Source organism: Arvicanthis niloticus, chromosome 19 (genome assembly GCF_011762505.2).
Source record: "Arvicanthis niloticus isolate mArvNil1 chromosome 19, mArvNil1.pat.X, whole genome shotgun sequence".
Taxonomy (NCBI): domain Eukaryota; kingdom Metazoa; phylum Chordata; class Mammalia; order Rodentia; family Muridae; genus Arvicanthis; species Arvicanthis niloticus.
Genome location: NC_047676.1, coordinates 30,305,701 through 30,326,525, shown reverse-complemented (window position 1 = coordinate 30,326,525; position 20,825 = coordinate 30,305,701). Strand labels below are relative to the sequence as shown.

The 20,825-nt window shown below is 42.8% G+C and overlaps 1 protein-coding gene across 2 annotated transcripts in view; it reads left to right on the top strand.

The window, feature by feature from the left end:
* The first annotated feature begins 14,134 nt into the window (after window positions 1–14,134).
* Window positions 14,135–20,825, top strand: part of Lifr (LIF receptor subunit alpha) — a 113,183-nt gene continuing 106,492 nt past the window's right edge. Inside the window, exon 1 of one of the 2 annotated variants that reach the window (XM_076916141.1) lies at window positions 14,135–14,262. The gene's annotated coding sequence lies outside the window, so the exon portion shown is untranslated. The remainder of the gene's footprint in view (window positions 14,263–20,825) is intronic. The other variant, XM_076916140.1, reaches the window with a different exon arrangement.

Here is a 20,825-nt window from a genome sequence, read left to right as displayed (position 1 = left end):
GACTTTACTAAATGAGTTTAGGCCACACAGGTTCCTGGTTCCTGGTGTCTCTTCCCTCTCTCCCTCCCTTTGCTCCCCCATTTCAACACACACAAACTTACTTTTATTGTACATCTTTGTACAAATAGCCTCACTTTGTGGAGATACCTTTTTCTCCTCTGTGAAATATTAGTGCTAGTTCACTCATAGAGATTGATGTGAATGTGTTTTGCACAGAGTCTGGAATAGAGACGGACAGTAACTGTCTCTCCACATGCCTTCTCCTCTCCCCAGGCCTGACTTTGTGTAGCGTCAGCCTGTAGAGACAGGGCTCTCTGCTTCAAAGAACCACCTGTGATCCCATGTCATTGCTGTCCCAATTTTCCCTGGGTCCTCTGACTTTGGTGATGGGCCTGCTTATCCTTTTATGCTTTTCTCCCGCCTTTCCACCGTTTTGCACCAGCTGGATAATCCTTTGGTTGCTCGTATCAGTCCAGCTGGCTGGCCCGGAGGATGCTCTGGAAGGGTTATGCTTGCGGCTGAAGTCTATTTTCTTTGCTTTGGACCAATTCTTGTGCATGGTTTGTCACCCAGATTTTACTTAAGGAGTATATGAACTGGCTAAGAGGTCACTCACAGGGCTAGAGAGAGGGCTCAGGAGTTGAGAGCACTTGTTTTTCCTGCAGAGGACTGGCTTTAGTTCCCAGCCCTCTCAACCCAGAATGTGAAGGCATTGTCCCGTTTTATTTCCATGTTCTAATCCTTAGTTTTCCCACAACAGCCCAAGTCAAGTTTTGTCAGACCTGAGCTCAGAAAATTCAGGGTCTCCCTTTACAGAAGAAGCGTGGCACTAAAACATGTCACCACTGACTGAACTATGAATGTAGTGTTTTGCTGTGTTTATACACTGATAGATAAGTCCATTTTTTCCTAGATGTACCAAGAGCGTTACTTGGGATACTCACTGGATCAGGGCTTGCTTCATTTGAGTTAGCCAGAAATTGTTCACTGACAGAATAACAGACTAGTATGGCACTTGTAAACTATCTGTCCCAACTGCGTATATCCCCAGCTAAGTGATAATATTTCCAACAGTACCTTTTTATCACTTTCTTCGATGGCTTCATAGCATTATCTTTTGTGGAGTGCTCAGTACCTGTAAACGGAGATTTTTATACCATGTTCCCACATGGCAGGCAGGAAAAATCAGTCAGTTCATCTTATAAGAGTCTGTCAAATTTGTGATCTACCTGCATGATGATTCCTCTCCAGTGGGTTCTTCAGTCTACTGATGGAGACAGCAGCCCAGAGGAGTTAATATGTTACAAAACAGGCAACTTAAAAACTTTCTAAAGAAGTATTATACCCAGACTAGAATCCTAGCGGCTCAAATTTAAGTCCTATGTTTATTTCACTACAGGAGGGTAAGTATGTGTTTGTGGGGAGGGTATTTAAGGTGCAGAGAATTAGAGAGATTCTTGGGCAGTGCAGAGGAGTTTAGTTCGGTTGGTTTCATCAGTAAAAGCAGGGGATGGTAGACAAAGCCAATGTCAGATAAATTTGGCCTTGTAAAGACTGCACACTGTGCAGAAACAGGAAGGCAGCACACGAAATCAGAGTGGCCATACTTCGTGACCACTGTGTTTATGATTTATTCCACTATCCCATTATTTTTCTCAAGCCACAATTCACCTCAAGGCTTCAAACCTGCTTTACTTTGTCTTTCTAAAGGAAAAAAAGAAAGCATGTTTTGTTTTGTTTTTTTCTAAATTAAGTAGCCGACATAGTTGCTTGATTATAACTTTAGTTGTTTATTTGCTCCCTGTTTCTGATTTTGGTGAATATTTTTTTAGAGTCAATCCCAGTTCAAGATACAAGAAACTCTGACCAAAAGCACTGAGTCCTCTGCTTTCCTAGATGACCCAGTCCCACTACAAAGTTAAATGAGTGTCTTTCCGGAAGACTGGCCATTCCACAAGATGTGAAAACAGCAAAAAGACCCTGAAGGCTAAACTCAGTTTTTTGGGGAGGTCTCTCATCCTCCCCCCTCCCCCCCATTGAGCAGATGGCCAGGTCAGACGGTTATTAGCACTGGCTTTAGCACAGTGTTCTCTGGAGATTAAGGCACAGAGTACTAGACCCTCACCCAAGGTCAATTTGATTTGAATTCTAGATATGTATTTTTTTTTAAGTTTTATAAGGATTTCCTTCCTCTTCCTCTTTTTAAAAGTGGACATATAAAACTGTGGAGTGCATTCTGACATCTTCAAACATGAACATCATAGACTTTGATCATATTTATCCCCCATTAAATTTTTTTGCCCTACCCTTTCTTTTCACAGCAGTCACTCTTTTTCCCTAGGAGACTCCAGTCTACCTTCATATGTGTGTGTGTGTGTGTGTGTGTGTGTGTACGCATATGCATATGGTGCATGCATATGCATATGTGTGTGATTGTTCATGTTCAAGCCTAGAGTACTCACATAAGATAAAAAAAATAGGATACTTGTCTTCCTGGATCTGGTTTGTCTCACTTAAGCATCAAGATTACAATTTCTAGCCGCTTCCTTGCAAATGACATAATTTCATTCTTCTTCATGGCCAAATAAAATTCCCTTGTAAATATAAACCATATTTTCTTTATCATTTCATCTGTTCATGGGTTCCTAGCATGATCCTATTTCCTGGCTATTGTGAAAACAGCAGCAATAAGTTTGGATGCACAAGTATCTCCATGGTATGTTACCACAGGGTTCTTTGGGCGTGTACTCAGTCGTGGTAGAGCTGGACAGTATAGTAGTTCTATTTTTAGTTAGGTAGCTTGTTTCTATTTTGGCTTTGGTTTTTAGAATCTCCATATTGACTTTTGGTATTTTGAGTATTTTAAAAAAATTGGTCACCGTCATGGATCTGACTGCAGCCAGGGCTCAGAACTGCCCACATGTACCCAAGTAGAGCATGCCTATTTCCATCCTTACCAGTGGGAGAATGCCCACGTGCAGTGTGGGAGGACTGGTTTCTCCAGGTCCTGCCGTCTTTTCCAGCACGGGCTCACAAGTGGGAATGTACAGAAAGGGTTCTAGGTGTGTGCCTGGGGACACATTGTGTTTTGTTCTCTTCTGTTTGTCTTTCTGCCAGAGATGTGGGAAGAGGATAAAAGCCTCCACTATCTCTTAGGCTGGGCACTGGGTCATTGTGGGGGTTGTCTTGAGCTATTCAATCTGATTAGCAGATTCCTTGTCTTCTGCCTGCCAGGTGGCAGCAACATTCCCTCTTCCAGTCATGACAACCAAGCACTGTTTAGATGTCAGTGTCTCCTGGGCTGAAGGACAAGACTTACCCTTGGTGAGAACCACAGTTGTCTTTGAGGTAACAGAATTTGGGAGTGATAGTAAGGTCATGTCTATGAGATCTAGTCATATATACCTATCTTTCCACCCCCTCCTCGATAGAAGCAGAAAGGAAGGGTAGAAAGGATGACAGGGAGCAGTTTCCAAAGCCTCTGTGGTTATTCAGTCATTACTCCACAATCAAAATTACATAATTCCTCCATTTAGGCTTGGAAGGGGCCAGCATTCCACTTGTGCTTCTGTATAGTCTTTCTCTCCAGGCAGACACTGGCCATGGCTACCTAAACAAACTGTGTTAAGGTTTCTGGAAAAACAATAGATAATAAATCTTTTCTAAATATATGTATAGCAGTGTCTCTGAAAACAATACCTACATACATTCCAGAGTTGGTTCACATATACAGAATCATAAATGTTAAAACCAAAAGTGTGATCAGATGGTATCTGCTCCACCAAACATATATTTTAATAAGAACTATGGCCTCTGTGCATGGGACATGGTCCAATCTCAACTTTAACTGTGCATGCATCTAAACTTTGAGTGTTAATTCAATATTAATCAAGAAAGACTCTCTAAGCTCCCCAGTTCCACAGCTGATATATGTAATTGCCACCACTCCTTCACCTGCTTAGGAAATGTACTGCTCACCCAGCATCCTCAGGTGTTTTAATGGAAATGGACCAGTTGCCAGTTGGAAAAATTATTGAAAAGTGATCGGAGAGCCCTGCACCTCTGTCTAGCTGGTGCCATTCCAAGACTCCTATCGGGTTGCAAACAGGCTGCTTTTGGACCAGCTTGGCTTTCATGTACTTTTTTTTAAGGTCATGGAAGCTGAAGGTTGGAAAAGCAAATAGAAAAAAGGGGGAGGGGAGAAACCAGCCCTATTTTTTCAGCTTAGCGATAAGCAGGAAACTCAAAGAGCACACTCTTTAACAACGAGATCTCTGTAATAACACTGAATAGAAACACAACGGAGTGACGTGGGCAGAAGTCCCAGCAGACATCCAGAAGGTTCTACCTCATTTTCTCTGTGTTTCTTTCCTTGTCTGTGCACTGGGGAGGTGGGCAGTGAATCTGACAGTGCTATGACAATATGGTGTTTTTATGTATTTAAAAAAAAAAACCTTTACAAATACATAGGTTATCTCTGAAAGAAGCATCCTTGCAAGACAGGCATATTATATATATCTTATTCACTTTACATCCCTGCTTACTGTCCCCCTACCAATCACCCCCTCCCACAATCCTTCTCCTATCCTCACTTCTCTTCTGAGCAGGTGGGTGCATCTTCTCCCACTGAGGCCAGATAAGGCAGCCCAGCTGGATAAGCACATCCCATGTGCAGACGGCATCTTGAGAGGTGGGCTGGAAACTACCATACGCAGCCACATTGTACCCTCCGCTCCGATTCCAAGCTCACTGCCATCCCTAGCCCTGTGTATGACCTTGCATACCTGACCTTACTTGTCTTCAGATAATGCTATCTTTAACGCTGGCAGTCAATGAAGTTTAGGGAAAGTTGCCGGTCTTTTCTGGGCATTGTTTCCTTTGTCTGTCAAAGGCACAGGAGGAAGTAAGTCACCTGTGGGGCCTTCAGCCAGAGCATTCAATAGTCAAAATGAGTCAACTGTATGTGCTAACCCACGGTTCTACTCCCTTCAAGTAAAGATCTCTGTTCTGCTAGAAGTAAAAACACATAGGGATGTTCCACATGGTCAGGCAGAAGACAGGTTGCAAATGTAAATGTGGGGGTGGGGGGCGGGATGGGGGATGTGTTAATGGAAAGAAAGTAAAAGGGTGTGGGTGGAGATAGGAACTTAAAAAAAACTCCTGAGGGCCTTGTTTGAAGAGGCAGTCCTGCTAGGGAAAAGACAAGTGTGGCCACAGACCCTCTCTGACCCTGTAGGTTCCTCAGAGCTAGCTGAGCCTTAGATGACGGCATGAGGCACAGGCCGGCCAGCCATGGGCTCTGGAAACATGTCATCAGACATCCCCAAAAGTGGTTCCAAAAACTGAACATTTGAATTTGAATGCTTGGATACGTGTTAGACAATCAAAAGAAGGCATCCCGAAGTATATGTATATATCTATATGTCTATATGCCTCTATACCTCTCTATCTATTTATCTATCTATCTATCTGAAAAATGCCTATCTATTAGTTCTAAGAACTGGTTTCCTCAGATTGTTTCTGAAATGTTAGCAGATAGTTTGCGAAGTAGGAGTTGTTTTGAGAGGACAAAGGGGAAAGAGGCCCATTGTTTACTGACGTTAGAAAGAGAATCAATCGCAACGGCTTCATTTTCTAAGGATTGTGAACACACGTGCTGGCTATCATACGAACTGTGTTATGAGGCATACCACTTTCCAACCAGTAAGTCCTGAGCGTACACTTGGCTGCTTCTAAGTCACGTTTGCTCTGTGGAAGCACATGCCTCTTGATAGGGAGGGGTTGTGCGCGGCAGATGGATAGGCTCGAATCTAGAGCCTGGCTCCATACCTACAGTGAAGCTGTGTAGCACTGTGCATTTTAGCCCTGGATCCTGTTCTTCTCAGTAGAGCGTGTAAACAATACCCACTTTGTAGCTGCTTTACAGGATGGGACCAGTTAACTGGAGGGATAGCGTTTGTTGAGATTCCATCTCACTCACTCAGAATGACTGACATCAAGAAAAGAAATCATGACAAATGTGAGGAAAGAAGAACCCCTGTTCACTGCTGATGGGACGATAAACTTATGTAGCCACTGTAGAAATCAGTATGCAGTTTCGTCAGGAAAGCTAAAAACAGAAATAGCATAAGATTCACCTCTAACCACTCCTGAACAGACATGGTAAACCTAAAGATGGGAGGAGAAAGACCACTGACCCAAATCATTATGGTCAAATTAATTAAAGTAAGCAAATAATTAAAGCAAGCTTTTTTGTTTGTATACAAAAGCTGTCTCCCTCTAAGGTGGGGTTCCATTGATTAGCGTTGGAACCAAGGAAGACAAGGATTTTATGGCTCAGTAGTAGAGGGTTTCCAAGTAGGGGATTTCACTGGCAAAATAGATGGGCTTACAGGAGCGGAACATACCAAGTGGTCAAAACAAGGTAATCACAACAGTTAGTCATAACAAGGTCGTCATAGGTGTTCAAATGACCTTTTGAAACAAAGGTAGGGTTGCAAGATGATTATAAACAACTGTTTGAAACAAAGACATGATTGCCATTCCTAGAACAGGTGGTACAGAACCATTTGTAGTTAAGGTTACAGGTGGGACATAGCTCAATTCTTAAAAAACAGAAGTTCAATCACAAACAGGAATAAACCCATTAGTCTTTTCTGTAAATGGCTTTTAAGCCTAAGTTGGAAGCAGGCTGGTTCTTTAGTACCTAAAGGACTCCAGGTTCTACTGCAAAGATACCTGCATGCCCATGATTGTGGCAGAACTGTTCACTCACACTAGCCTAGGAGTAGAACTGGCATATGTGACCATCAACAGATGAATGGATACAAAGGATTTGGTACATATACAAGTGGAATTCTGTACAACCATAAAGAAAAGTAAAATCATGACATTCGCAAGAAATGGATGTGACAGAAAATAAATACGCTAAGTAAAATAAATAAAAACATTTATTGGAAAGATAAATAAAATGTGTTCTCCTATAGGTGGGACCAAGGTTTAAAAGTGTGTGTGTGTGTGTGTGTGTGTGTGTGTGTGTCTGTGTGTGTGTGTGTGTGTGTGTGTGTGTGTGTGTGTGTGATGCATTTGAACTTAAAATAATGTGGATAAATGTTCAATAAACTAGAAAGGCTTGAGGGTGGAGGAAGAGATTATAAGGGAGGTGAGAAATGGATATTCTAATAGAATATTTATATTAAGAAAGCAGAAGTTGTGATTAACTGAAAGAAGAGAGGGAACCAGCTGGTGGGGACAGGAGAGACAGAGAGAGGGGAGGAGGGGGAGGGGGAGGGGAGGAGGAGGAAGAGGAGGAGAGAGGAGCAGGGGGAGGGAGAGGGGGAGGAGGAGGGAGAGGGGGAGGGGAGAGAGAGAGAAGGGGGGAGAGAGGGGGGTGAGTGCAATGGGGGCAGGAGTAAGAAGTGTGAAGATGTTAAGATGGAGCTGTCACATTGTATCTAGTTTTAAAAGTCAGTTTAGGGCTGGAGAGATGGCTCAGTGGTTAAGAGCACTGATTCCTCTTCCTGAGATCCTGAGTTCAATTCCCAGCAACCACATGTGGCTCACAACTATCTGTAATGGGATCTGATGCCCTCTTCTGGTGTGTCTGAGGAGAGCAATGGTGTATTCACATACATAAAATAAATAAGTCTTTTTTAAAAAGAATAAAAGTTTAAAAATATAAAAATAAGAATAATAAAAACAGTGATTGCAGTTTTTTATACCCTTTATACACAGATAGGACACTATGTCTTCACATCCTGGCTCTGCCCCAACACCAAAACTAATAGGGATCCACTGATTGATTAATTTCACAAACACTTATATATATATTTGCCACAGGCACTGTTCCAAGTCCTACATAAACAGTGACTCATTTACCTCATAAAAATCCTAAGAGATGTGTCCTACAGGTCGTAACTCCCCCACTTTACAATTGAGAGAGCCGAGACCCATAGAGGTCGAATAATTTGCTCAGATCACAAAGCCACACAGGATTGAAGCCAGGATTCCAGCCCATGCAGTGAGGACAGTCACTCCTCATATAAAACCTGACGCTGGAAAACTGGTCCAACATCTTCCAGGCAACTGGCTGTCAGTAGGGGAACGTGTTGGATATATGCATCAGAAATGCTGCCTGCCCCTTTCTCCTGTCAATGGCTCTGAGAACAAAAGAGGAACTAGATCATCCAAAGAGGTAGTGAGTGGCCAACCTCCAAAGCAGTGCGCAGGGTGGTCCCTGGGTACTTGTAGCTGCTCCTGTGCAGCTGCAGATAAAATAGGAAGTGTTCAGCTGTGCTCAGTAATCACTAGATGTGCTGAGAAAAAGAGGAACATCTGATTCTGTCGTCCAGGATAAAGGAAGAGGCAGGGCAAATAGTCATAAGAAAGAAGGCGTGGTTGTAACGCAGCTTGTGTATCAGGAGCTGGGCACTGGTAGTGAAGCCTGGGGTAGCACTCGGAATCTTCAGCAAACAACATACACCAAGGGGTCAGAAGACAAGTAACGAAGAGAGGTGTGCACCAGGCATGTGTTTAAATTGTATCTGGTCATAGATGGTGAGAAGGCATTGAGCCATTAAGTAAGATCCAAAGCTTGTCACTTGTGAAAGAAAATTCTAGAATAGCCTGGAAGACCAACCAGGAGGCTCTAACATTGAATATAAGTGTCTGAGTAGGACACTGGTGGTATGTCCAGGTGAGAGATGACAAAGAAAAATAAAAAGTAGGTAGTAGGGAGGAGATGAAGTCACAAGTGACCACAGACAAAAATTCACTTTCACATGGAAGGGAGTAGATGAGATAAAGAAGACCCCCAAGGTTTGGTTTCTGTTTGGGGTGAAAGAATAGGGGGTAGCGTTATAATCCAGCAGGGAGAGTAGAACAGCGGGTTGTGTTGGGAAGAGCCTGGTTTCAGGGAGGTATCTGATGCACTTTCAGGTTCATACTTTTAAGACTGGAGATCCCAACTTGGGAGTTATCAGTCTAAAAGGATCATCTCAAGCCCAAGGATCAAGTGAGATTACCTATGGAAATGCAAGGAATGAGTCAGATGCAGAACCATCTTGAGCAAATCTCAGCTGAACCCAGAGAAAGGAACCAGAAAGTCCCCTGGAAGAATCTAGCTAAGTCTCACAGAAGTACTGTCTGGAAATCAGCACATACATTTCAAGCCAGACCCCAGATGGAGTACACAAATCCAGGCAAAGGCCTTGCATCTGTCAGAACCAGGGACAGGAGAGATTTTACGAGATGCCAGCAGATCTTCCTGCACCTGGCCCCTGTCTCTCCCAAAGTGGCCCCAGTCCTTTGAGATTGTATCCTTGACAGTTCCCCAATCTTAACACAGGCTACTAGATCTAAAAGCCACAAGGGCTGGACATAGAGCTCAGTGGTAGCATTTCTTGTGTAGTATGTACAAGGTCTTAGCTCTGCTCCCCTGCACAGCTATATACAGCAATACACACACACACACACACACACACACACACATCAACTACATTACCATGGGCAGAGTGACTTAAACATCTGGAGGTTGTAAGTCCAGAATCAAGTCACTGGCAGACAGATGTAGACTTGCCTCTGAGGGTTCATAGTGTCTTCAGTGTTCATGGCAGAGAGAGGAAGCAAGCTCTCTTCGGTTCCATCGGGAGATTTCCCTCATGGTTTCATCCAATCCTAGCAAACCCCAAAGCATCCCGTCCATAATACCAGCTGCTTAAAGGGGTTTGGTTTCCACACATGAATTGGAGAGAGGAAGAACACAAGCCCATAACTCACTTTTGAGTCCAGTTTTTCTTCCAGGTTCCCACGCTACCTCTCTCACACCAACTGATGTTTGCGTTTCTCATCAACCCAGAGCCTTTTGTTACTTTGTCCAAGGGAAAACTGGCATATAGTCCTTCCCAACAGACTAAGCCCCAACAACCCTAGGAAGGATTTCTTGTCTTGAGTGTTAGATTTGGGTATATCCTTATTGTTAGTTCTTTTAAGAAGTCTGACTGCAGTTCAAAACAGACCATTCCAGACCACACGGTTCCAAGGGGGAAGAGGTTTATTCATGAGATAGGGCAAAGGTGGGGAGAAGAAGGTGGAAAGATAAGAGAGAAGAGAAGTAGAGGCCGGCCATGACCACGTTGGGGGGGGGGGGGGAGAGGGGACAGAGAGGCAAGAGGGTGAGAGAGAGAAAGAGAGAGAGAGAGAGAGAGAGAGAGAGAGAGAGAGAGAGAGAGAGAATAAGAGATTAAGAGTAAGAGAGTAAGAGAGTGAGGAGGGGGCAAGCAGCCCCTTTTATAGTGGATCAGGCCTACCTGGCCAGGTAACTGTGGGGAGGAGCATACCTGGCTGTTGCCAGGTAACTGTGGAGATGGAGTTTAGACAGAATACTAACACTTTTAGCAGCCATAACTGAGATCCCAAATGAAATGGTCAGTGTAGAATTTGAGAAGGAGGAGAGGGTTGCAAAGAAAATAGCAAAAATCAGAGGGAACTCAAAGAGGAACACAAGGCAGGAAGAAGTCCAAAAGGCATTGTCAAGAAGACTGAAAAATCCAAGAGATACAGATACCTAGATGGAAACAGAAGATGAAAGTGTGAATTGAAGGTGGTTTTCAGAGTGCTAGATGTAACTTAAATGGCACAACAGCCCAAGTAGGTGCAGGGCATAGATTCTCTGGGAGCTTGCTTACTAGTCACATGATGAGTGTAAAATTGTTACAGTTCAAAGGCAGTAGGAAATCTCGTTCCAGAAAATATGAGGTTGGCAACCAGTTACTTAAAATGCATTTACAAAGCCCTTGCCACCAACACACTTGCTGCTATTTCTCTTTGTTCACAGTGCATTTGACAAGCATGCTCTCCTGGAATCTCAGCTCCTGAGAGATGTCTGTCCCCTCCTTCTTATCTGGCCATAATCAGGGTGAGCTTCATGACCCAGAAGAGAGGAAACACAAAGAGACCCTGTTCTTTCTCCGAGAAACCCATGTTCTTTTCCAAAGAGGAGGGAGAATCAATAGCTATCCTAGAGGGACCGGGTTTGATTAGAAGTATCCATTCCCTTAAGCTCTTGGCAAATACTTTGTGAGAATCCAGCATGTACTAAGAGTTGTTGAGTTGTTGCCTGCTCAAGAGTTCTCCAAGAGAAAGCCAATGGGTTGTTTATGCAGGGTGACAGAATCATGTTCCAGGAGTAAGCCACATGGTATTCCAAGGTGGCTCCCAACCAGCAAACAGCCAGGGGTATAAAGTTGACCAAAGACACCTCCCGAGAAGTCAGGAGAAGCCTCTGTCTGCAGACATGTCCCTTATACGTATACCCACAGTAGACAATCATCACTGAGACTATTTTCAAGTAATTCTAGGTTGTGTCAAGTTGGTAATTAGAGCTAACTACTGTACTATCCATTTCGGTGTAGTTGTGGTTAGTGTATATATTCTTTATTCCACTCACCTGACTCTAGATTCCAATTTTTACTTTCTTGGGAGTTACGACATAGCAGCACCCCTTCCCGCTGAGGCCCAAGGACTTCTGGGCTATTCCCACCTACCTATTGTTGTGCTTGGTACCCAACTTGCTATATACTATTTTCTAGCTGGATTCCTTCTTTATTCCTATTGACTGGGTGGGGATGCTGGAGGAATCCTAGACTATCAAAGAAAGTCTCTGCAGTGTGCCTTCAGATACCAGCAACTCCCTCCCACCCTGTTGAAACAAAGTGTGTCCAGGCTTTGCAGTGGCCCTTATGGAGTGCTTTAAGACCTTGGGTCCCTATTTTTAATCAGGCAATATTTATTATACCTTTTCATCTAGTACAGTGGTTCTCAACCTTCCTAAGGCTCTTTAACCATTCTTTAATACAGTTCCCCATGTTGTGGTGACATCCCCCCCCCACCAGCCATACAATTATTTGGTTGGTAATTTTGCTACTGTTATGAATGGTGATGTAAATATCTGATATGCAGAATATCTGATTATGCGACCCAAAAGAGTCATGACTCCCAGGTTGAGAAGCACTGATCTAAGGAGAGATGCACCCCTGGCTGGAAAGAGATTAGGCCTGTAAATCCTTGCCTCTTGAATTACAATCCTTCCTTTCACCCCACTAGCTACTTCTGTGTCTTTTTCCTTATAGAACATTAAAGTCTCCATCTCTGGCCTGCTGGTCCTGAGTTGATAATCTCATTAGGACTAATCCTGTTTACAGTCATTCCCTTGGCAGAAAAAAAAAAATCTTGTCAGGACTGACCCTTTTTCCTTGCCACCCACAGTTCTGGTTGCTTCATTGTTCCCAAGGATCTGGCCTGGCTGTGGGTTAAGCTTTCGCTGATAGGGTTTATCCTGTTTACAGGGTGTCTGCAGAAGGACCTCATCAAATACTTCCATCCCTTCCTTGAATAAATGGTTCCCTTTGATCTGAGCAGGGCATAATAGTGTTTATCAAAAGCTCAGCTTCCTCTAGCTGATGTGGGGACATCCTGTCCCAGAAGGCCTCCCCAAAATAACACTTTCTAAATTTCAGAATATCCACAGGTTCCTCTTTCTTCGTAAGCATTTTTTTCCCCTCCTTGAACACTATCTCTTAGGCCAAGCAAAGGAAGGGACTGGTTTTAGTTCTTGAAGCTGAAAGTCACACCATGCATTGCTGTCCCTGCCAACTAGGAGGACAGGGCTGATATAATGTAAACATTTAAAACCAGAACAATATACGTGATTAGCACTGCCCTGACAAAGCGAAATCCCCTCGGGTATTGTCCATTTAAAGTGACAGGTTATCTAACAAGGTAAGAGAGAGGTCATGACTGTTAGTCATCTGAGAAACAGAGTGGGTGGGACCCAACTCGATGATGCGTGTGAGCAAGAAGTAGGAGTTTAGCATTTGAGACATTATCGTGTAAAGAGAAGTGTTCTAAATTAAGTATTTCCCAAAGTACAGTTCCTGGGTCAACAATAAGACCTGGGAACTCATCAGAAATGTGGGTCCCAGACCTCACCCTAGATACTAAATTGGAAACTCTAAAGTCAAAGGCCAGGGTTACTATAGTTAAGTGGAGACAGATGAGATGCAGTCCCACCCACCACTGACCCACTGTCTCCTGTGAAAGGTGTTCGAACAATTTGTAAGTCTCTTTTTGAGAAAGTTTTCCCTCTGACCCCAGGCTTTAGACTTCTCTTCCCTATACAAGAGATTTCCTGGGAGGCACTGGGGGGTGGGGGGATTCCAGTTTCTTGGGATCCATTGTTTCAATAATCTGATAACCAAAATGAAAGGTGGGAGTGTCTCTTTAGAATATCTTCATTCCTGCCAGGCCAATTACAATAGGACACAGTAAGATAGGTATGCTTGACCAAGTCCTATACATGATACTGATGCTCTTCCCCCAGTACAGAAATGGCGATGCAAACAGCAGTTCTGCTCCCATGGTGCTCAGACTCCCATGGTCCTCAGACTCCCATGATCCTCAGACTTCCATGGTCCTCAGACTCTCATGATCCTCAGACTCCCATGATCCTCAGACTCCCATGGTCCTCAGACTCCCATGATCCTTAGGCTCCCAGACCCCATTCTGAAGACACAGACTCACTTTCTCTAAGGTAGACCCCAGCATCCTATACTGGTAACAAGATCCCAAAGTGACTCACATGCAGGTGGTCAAAGAACAAGTTTGAGAAGCCCTGGCCTGTCCAGAAAGTAGTAGAAATTTTCCATATTGCTTCAGTGCCCTTCTGGATTGACTCCCTTGCATGGTTGTGGTTGAGCTGGTATCACAATTCTGAGCTCACTTCCCACTTGCTCTGTGAAGCAGGCTGCTAATATTACCTATTGTGGCAGGTGATTCTTTTTGGGATTACTAGAAGGCTAGGCTGGCCCCAGCCGTTCCTCTCACAATGACATCTGAGGCATATTACTAACTCCTAACCTGGGCTGGGCGCTAGCCGATGGCCTGGAAGGCAAAGCTCTTTATCCCATGGCTTGTTCCTTGAACCACAATGCAAGACTCGGCTTGGTTTTCCCAGGAGTTTTGTTTTGCATAGCTGATACATTCCAGTCATTGCTGGAATGTGTTCCTCTTCTCCTCTTTCCCTCTAGCCTCTGGACTGTGCCATATATACAGCCTGCCCCTCAGTTCTTACTCTCATCCTCTCCCCAAATCTGCCTGTCCTGCAGGATCCTGGTCTTTTGCTGCACAGATCCGGATTAGCTCAGACCCCTTAGCAACTCCAGATCACAGCTCAGGGAGCTTGGACTCAAAGATGTGACCTTCTAGGTATGTATGGTATGGCTGGTCTCTGCATCTCTCTTCGCCTTCAGGCTTCTGTCTATACATTCATGCTCCTTCTGAACGTCTGGGAGCTCTGCCTGTGGGTCCTCATTGTTTGTCCCACACAACAGTATTCTTTGTGGGTTATGTGTTGTTAGGCAGACTCTCTAGTCATTCCTTGGTCTCCCACTGAGATTGTCCTACTTTATCCTCAGTCACTGTAATGATAGTTTTCGGGTAGAGACCCTTAATATGTTAATATGGGGTAGGAGGGTCTATGTATAGTCTGTGCAGTGCAGAGAGCTCAAGGAAGGAAGGAAATGGGAGAAACAATCCAGCGTGAATTCTGCGCACCAGGTGAATGAGAAGCAGTGTGCTCTGGACACCTGGGGAAAGGTACGCTACTCTGTTTTGTTTTCTATGATAAATACTTATACAAATCTGAATCATACGGTGAGGTTGAAACGGAAGAACTACATCTTGCCATCTTGCTACTGGTTACCCAAAAGCATACATTTTGCGTGTCTGAAAATATTCGAAGATAAATAGTTAAGCTGTGTATGGTTAATAGATTACTTAGAGCAGTTTTAGCTTTAAAAAACAACAAAAAATTAAAGAAGAAAAAGGAAAAGAAAAAGCACAGGAAGATCCATATGTCCTTGTCTGCCCTCCCATCTCTAGGTCCCCTAACTACCCATAACTTGCATTTGTATTACAGTTAATAGTAGGTATTAGAAATAATGGCCACAGTATATGTTAGAATTCATCTGTGATTTACTTTCTGTGGGTTTAGATACATGTATGATGGCAGGTGTGTACCACTACTGAATCACATGCAGTAGTTTATACCCTAAAGAACCCCATATTCCACTTAATCATGCCTTTCTTCCTCTTCTCTCTTCCCCAGACTCTGGCAACCACCAGTCCGTGTACTATTTCCATTGTTTTCAGAAAGGGACACTTTCTGTTTTTCAAAAGCAGCATCTACCAGCTCTAATCTCGGGGATGCTTCTGGCCAGAAAAAAAAAAAAAAACAAAAAAAAACAAAAAAAAAACATCACTTTTAAAGATTTACTCAAAGCCTAGATGGTGGTGGCACATGCCTGAAATTTCAGTACTTGAGAGGCAGAGGCAGAGGCAGGCAGATCTCTTTGAGTTCAAGGCCAATCTGATCTACAGAGTGAGTTTCAGGACACCCAAGGCTACACAGAGAAACTTTGTCTCAACAAAACAAAAACAAACCCTTATAAACCCTTACACAAAGGTTTATACAGCAGATAGATAGCCAAGGCCTTGATTCCAACAACCAGCCCAGTTCAGAATCTTCCCAGGAATCAATCCAGTATACCATATCTCTTGCTTCCTTTTGCTAAGTACAAACTTTTCTTGCTAGACATAGCTGTCCAAGTCTGTAATGCTTGGTATAACAAAAACATCAGTTAATGACCTAAACAATAATCATTCATTATTCACTGTACTGAGGACTGGAGGTCCAAGATCAAGATACTAGGCAGATGCAATGTTTAGTAAGGGACCAGTTGCCAAGTTTGTACGTAGACGGCCATTTTCTCCCTCTGTCAAAACTCATAGAAAAGGGAGTGAGAGTGCTCTCTGGAGATTATTTTATGATGAAGTTAATCCCATTCATGGGTGCTCCCTGATTCTCACTTAACCACCACCCAAAGGTCACACTTCTTAACTCTATATCATTTTGGTGGGTAGGATTCTAACATGTGCTTTGGGGAGGCAACAGTTACCTTACACTCTTCTTGAATGCTTCTTCTAGCTGACTTCTTTCAAGGCTTAATCTTGTCTATATCTGTGCAGTCCAGTGTAGCAGCCACACCCTACATGGGACTTGTATGATATACACTGCTACATTGTTTCATTGTAGTGATTAGAATTTAAAAGTTCACGTAGCATGTAGCTGCTATATTGGACAATACAAGGTTAATAGTTTAATTCCGTCACATCTCCCATTGAAATAGAAATCACAAACTTTCTCCCAATATTCACATTTGATTTCCTACATCTCCCTTGAATCTTCCCTATTTAGAAAAATACATGATTGCTCCCAACTCTTCCATGAAACTGCTCCCCATTCCCACCCCCCCCCTTTTAATCAGATGGTCACACCCACATGCTTATGTGTCTTATAAACTTTCTTTCACTTGTGAGGCTAAAGTTACTCATCTACATTTGTCTTGTGTTCACGTCTGGCGAACATTTATGCCGTATCAGTAGGAAACAGTAGAGTTATGTAACTGTTTGGGAGGCGGGGGTAATAGGTGTAAAGCAGAGGTTAACGGGCTACTACTCCATTTCACCTTAGATGGCTGGGGCACCATATAAAAAGGAGAGAAGAAAAGAGAAAACGCAATGGACAACAAACGAAACTCAAGCTTTAAATCTAAGATTTGGCATGGAGTGGAGTGAAGGAGCTATGTGTTGTCACTCAAGAGAGCTGGTATTGGTTCTAAACACACTCATCACTGGTTAACTGATAGGGGTCATATCACTTAGTCACTCCAGGATTCAGCTTTATTTTATTTTATTTATAAAATGCAAAATTCTGACCAGATACATCGTAGCTTAGAAACTCACCTGAGGTCAACGGTAGTCTTAAAAATAATAAGCTAAACCAAACTAGTTAAAACAAACTTTGGCCACACAGAAGAGTTCACATCATCCCACCCACGCTCGCCACCCCCTTCGCCTGCCTAGCAGTGTTGGTGAGGAACACAGCAACTTTCCTGAGACTACAACCAAAACAATATTTTAAGAAGCAGCAACCTCCAGTTTAGAGTGAGTCATGGCTCCTCACTCTGGTGGCTCCACTGACCACAGACGCTGGTGAAGAGTCTATAGGCTGCTCTGGAAACATCTGCACAAACCTTTTATTTCCAGTGCCTTGAACGGAAATAAACTTGGTCGGTGAGCCAAGCTCCCCATTCCACAGAGCAAATGAGAGGTTAAAGCAGAAACTAGAGTCCGCAGGCCAAGCTGCCTGGCTCTGGCCAGAATGCCTATGTGAGTTGTCAGCTCTCTGTCTTGTGCAAGGAGTAGGAAGCCTGTCCACAGGAAAAGTGGGGGCTGAGCTAAAGTAGACAGTATTCCACAGCCTTGACTGTGCCTCTGACTGCCACTAAGACTGTTTATTCAAATGATTCCCTAAGAGCAGATAAAATATGACAGATGAACGTGAGATAACTGATCCCTAACTTTGGAGGATTCAAGGGACCTGTCTTTAACCACTTGCTCCTCCTGTCCCTGTGTAAAATAGGGACAGTGTTATTGTGAAGATAATGTGAAACCAGAACAGGTTTCCCACCTACTCCATGTAGACAGAGGAGGGGTTGAGGGTGGTGGTGGTACTGTAAAGTTATCTCATTAGTCTACTAACCCATTTTATTGACTTGTATGTTGTTTAGCTTTGCAGTCCTTCATGAATTCCGAACACTGACCACTGTCAGATGTGGAGTTAACAAGTATGAGTGGAAGGGAGAGTAGGAGCACTAATGGCCAAAAAATACTTGAGAAGGATTCAATATCCTTAGGCAATAGGGAAATGCAAATGGGAACTGCTTTGGAATTCCATCTCACACCAGCCGGAAGGGCCAACACTAAGATAAGATAACGACAGTAAGGATGTAGAGAAACAGAGGAACCCTTTATAAACTGTTGGTAGGAATGTGAATGTTTGTAGGTACTATTGAAATCTATATTATGGGGAAATGAAGGTTTCTCAAAAGAGTCCTTCAAAAGAGAACTGTGGTAAGATCCACCATTACACCCACCTGGTTACATACCCTGTCTTAGTTAGGGTTTCTATTGCTGTGATTAAACACCATGACCATAAAGCTAGTTGGGGAGGAAAGACTTTATTTGGTTTACACTTCCACATCACTGTTGATCATCCAAAGGAAGTCAGGACAGGAACTCAGTCAAAGCTGGAACCTGGAGGCAGGGGCTAACACAGAGGCCGTGGTGTGCTTGCTAGCCTTGCTCAGCCTGCTTTCTCACACAACTCAGGACCACCAGCCCAGGGATGATTCTACTCGCAATGTGCTGAGACCTCCTCCATCAATCACTAAATAAGAAAAATGCCTTAAAAAACGAGATCTTATGGAGACATTTTCTCAATTGAGGCTCTTTCCATTCAGATAATTCTAGCTTGTGTCAAGTTAACATAAGAGTAGCTATAAACACCCAAAGGACTCTCATCATAAACAGAGTGTACATCCATCCATGTTTACTGTTAAGCTGCTCACAATAATAAAATGCAACTGGTCTGCATATCTGTCAACAGATGAATGGATAAAGAAAACTGGATATATATATATATGACGGAATTTTATACAACCATAAGGAAAAATAAAATCTTGCCATTTGCAGGAATTGGAATGTCGTACATGGAATTGGAAGCCACTGGAAAAAATAAGCAGGACCCAGAAAGGCAACTACTGCATGTGTTCTCTCATAAGCAGAACCTAGATTAAAATGTATGTGTGTGCATGTGTGTGTGTGCCTGTGTGTGTACATGTGTGTGTGTGTCTGTGTGTTTGCGTGTGTATGTGTGTGTATTTAGGTTATGAAACTAGAAAGGGGATCTTGAGAGGGAGGAGGAGATTGTAAAGGCAGGATGGGTTGGAAGAAAGGGTAATGTGGTATTTCAAGGGTTTTTCTCTTCTTTCTCATTCCTCTGTTAATTTCTCATATCTTCCCTCTTGCCTGTGTACTCCTTTCCAGGCTATGGCCACTTTTTCTTGAACTTTCACAGTTCATAAGTCCCCTGAAGGATCTGCTTCCAAGTATCACAGTCCATTCTCATGTGTACAGAACTCACTAATAGAAAATGAATGTCTGGCACCCATCCTTCTATCTTGAGAACAGGAAGGGGAAAAAAATCATCAGAAGTCATTCTGGCTAATTTTAAATATCTCATTTATACAGTCACCTCTAGTTAATTTATGAATTCTGTCGCCAAAGCTTACCAGTATCTGAGAAATCATTAGTATGAGGGCTACCCTCTGGGCTTGTGAGAATTTGATGAAAAGGACCAGTTAAAAGAATTGGTAAACTGTCACAAGTGCTAGTTTTTTTCATTTGTACCATGATAGGTAAACTTCATCGTTAACTAGGTTTACATTTGAATCACCTAGGAAACAATCTTCTTGGTGTATCATTTCTAGAGAAGTTTAACAGAGGAGGGAAGACATCCTATATCAAGGTGGCACTGCCCCAGCTGTAGTCCTGGACAGAGGAGGGCAGAGGGAGAAGAGGGGAGGAGAGAATAAAGGAGAGAGGAGGGGAGATGAGGGAGAGCAGCTGAGCATCAGTATTGTCTCTCCCTGCTTCCTGACTGCAGGTGTGATGTGGCCTTAAGCTCTTGCTACTGTGCCTGCCCCCAAACTCTTCTCTCCTTATATTGCGTGCCTGTCTGGTGTTTTGTCACAGCACGGAGAAAGGGCACTGAAATACCTGTTCTCAAAACTGTCATTCTCCGTTTCCAGATTAACCTAAGAGATTTAGCATGGGACCTTTTCTTCTCTTTGCAGACTCCCTTATGGACTGATGGGTCTACCTTTCACCAGCAGATGCAGCAAAAGAGGACCTCTATCTCTTGCTAAGAGTCTACTCTTCTCTTCCCTTTTCTCTCTTTTGCCTTCTGACCCTTTGATATGCCTACTTTAACTTGTGAATTAAGTTTTATAGAGCTGCTATTCTACTGAAGTGTTTGCCATACACCATTGTTTAATGGAATTAGGTTGTGAAATCTTATCCTTAACCCTGGCCTCACTTTTTAAAATTTAATGACACCAGACTTGAATTTTATAGCATTTTCAGGAATAGATTTTTTTTTTTTTTTGCCTGTTGAAGTAGAATAATTTGTCATTTATTTGAGAACTGAGTGTTGTAAAATTAAATTATCATCAACATGCTGAATTACTTTAACCCATTTAATTGTGTTTTACAGTTAAGGGACTGGCACTATGTCCATAGTTCTTTGAAATATGATTATATGCATTGCTATTTCTTGTTTAAACATTATCTAATAGGATTAAAAGCTAGCTTCTAAAATAAAGATGAGAGGAAAAGTTAAAAGTGCAGTTAAAGAGTCAATATTCCAACACATACAATTTCCAAAACTGAGATCAAGTTCAAGGAGACATTCTGTGATAACAGATAATACCTATCAAGAAATATAAACATGTAAGAAACTATTACATAATTTGATAAAAGTTATTCTATCCTGTGGATAGACCATACAGATGAATTAGAAACAGTAGTTAGAAGACCTGAAAGCAAACAGAAAGATCAGAGCACTTTCCAGTGTGGTTTAAAGCAATGCTTTCTAGTTCTAAGGGAAACCATCAAAACTGTGTGACAGATTTCAATGTGCCTTTTGTCCTGTTGGGAGCATCTCTTTCCTGAGCATTGTAAAGACAAGATCCAGACTGTCAAGATGGCTTAGCAGGTGAAGGCTTTTGCTGTCTTTACTGATGATGATTTTATTTATATACATAAAATCTATGATTTTATGAGAGAAAATATGGTGTTTGTTTTCC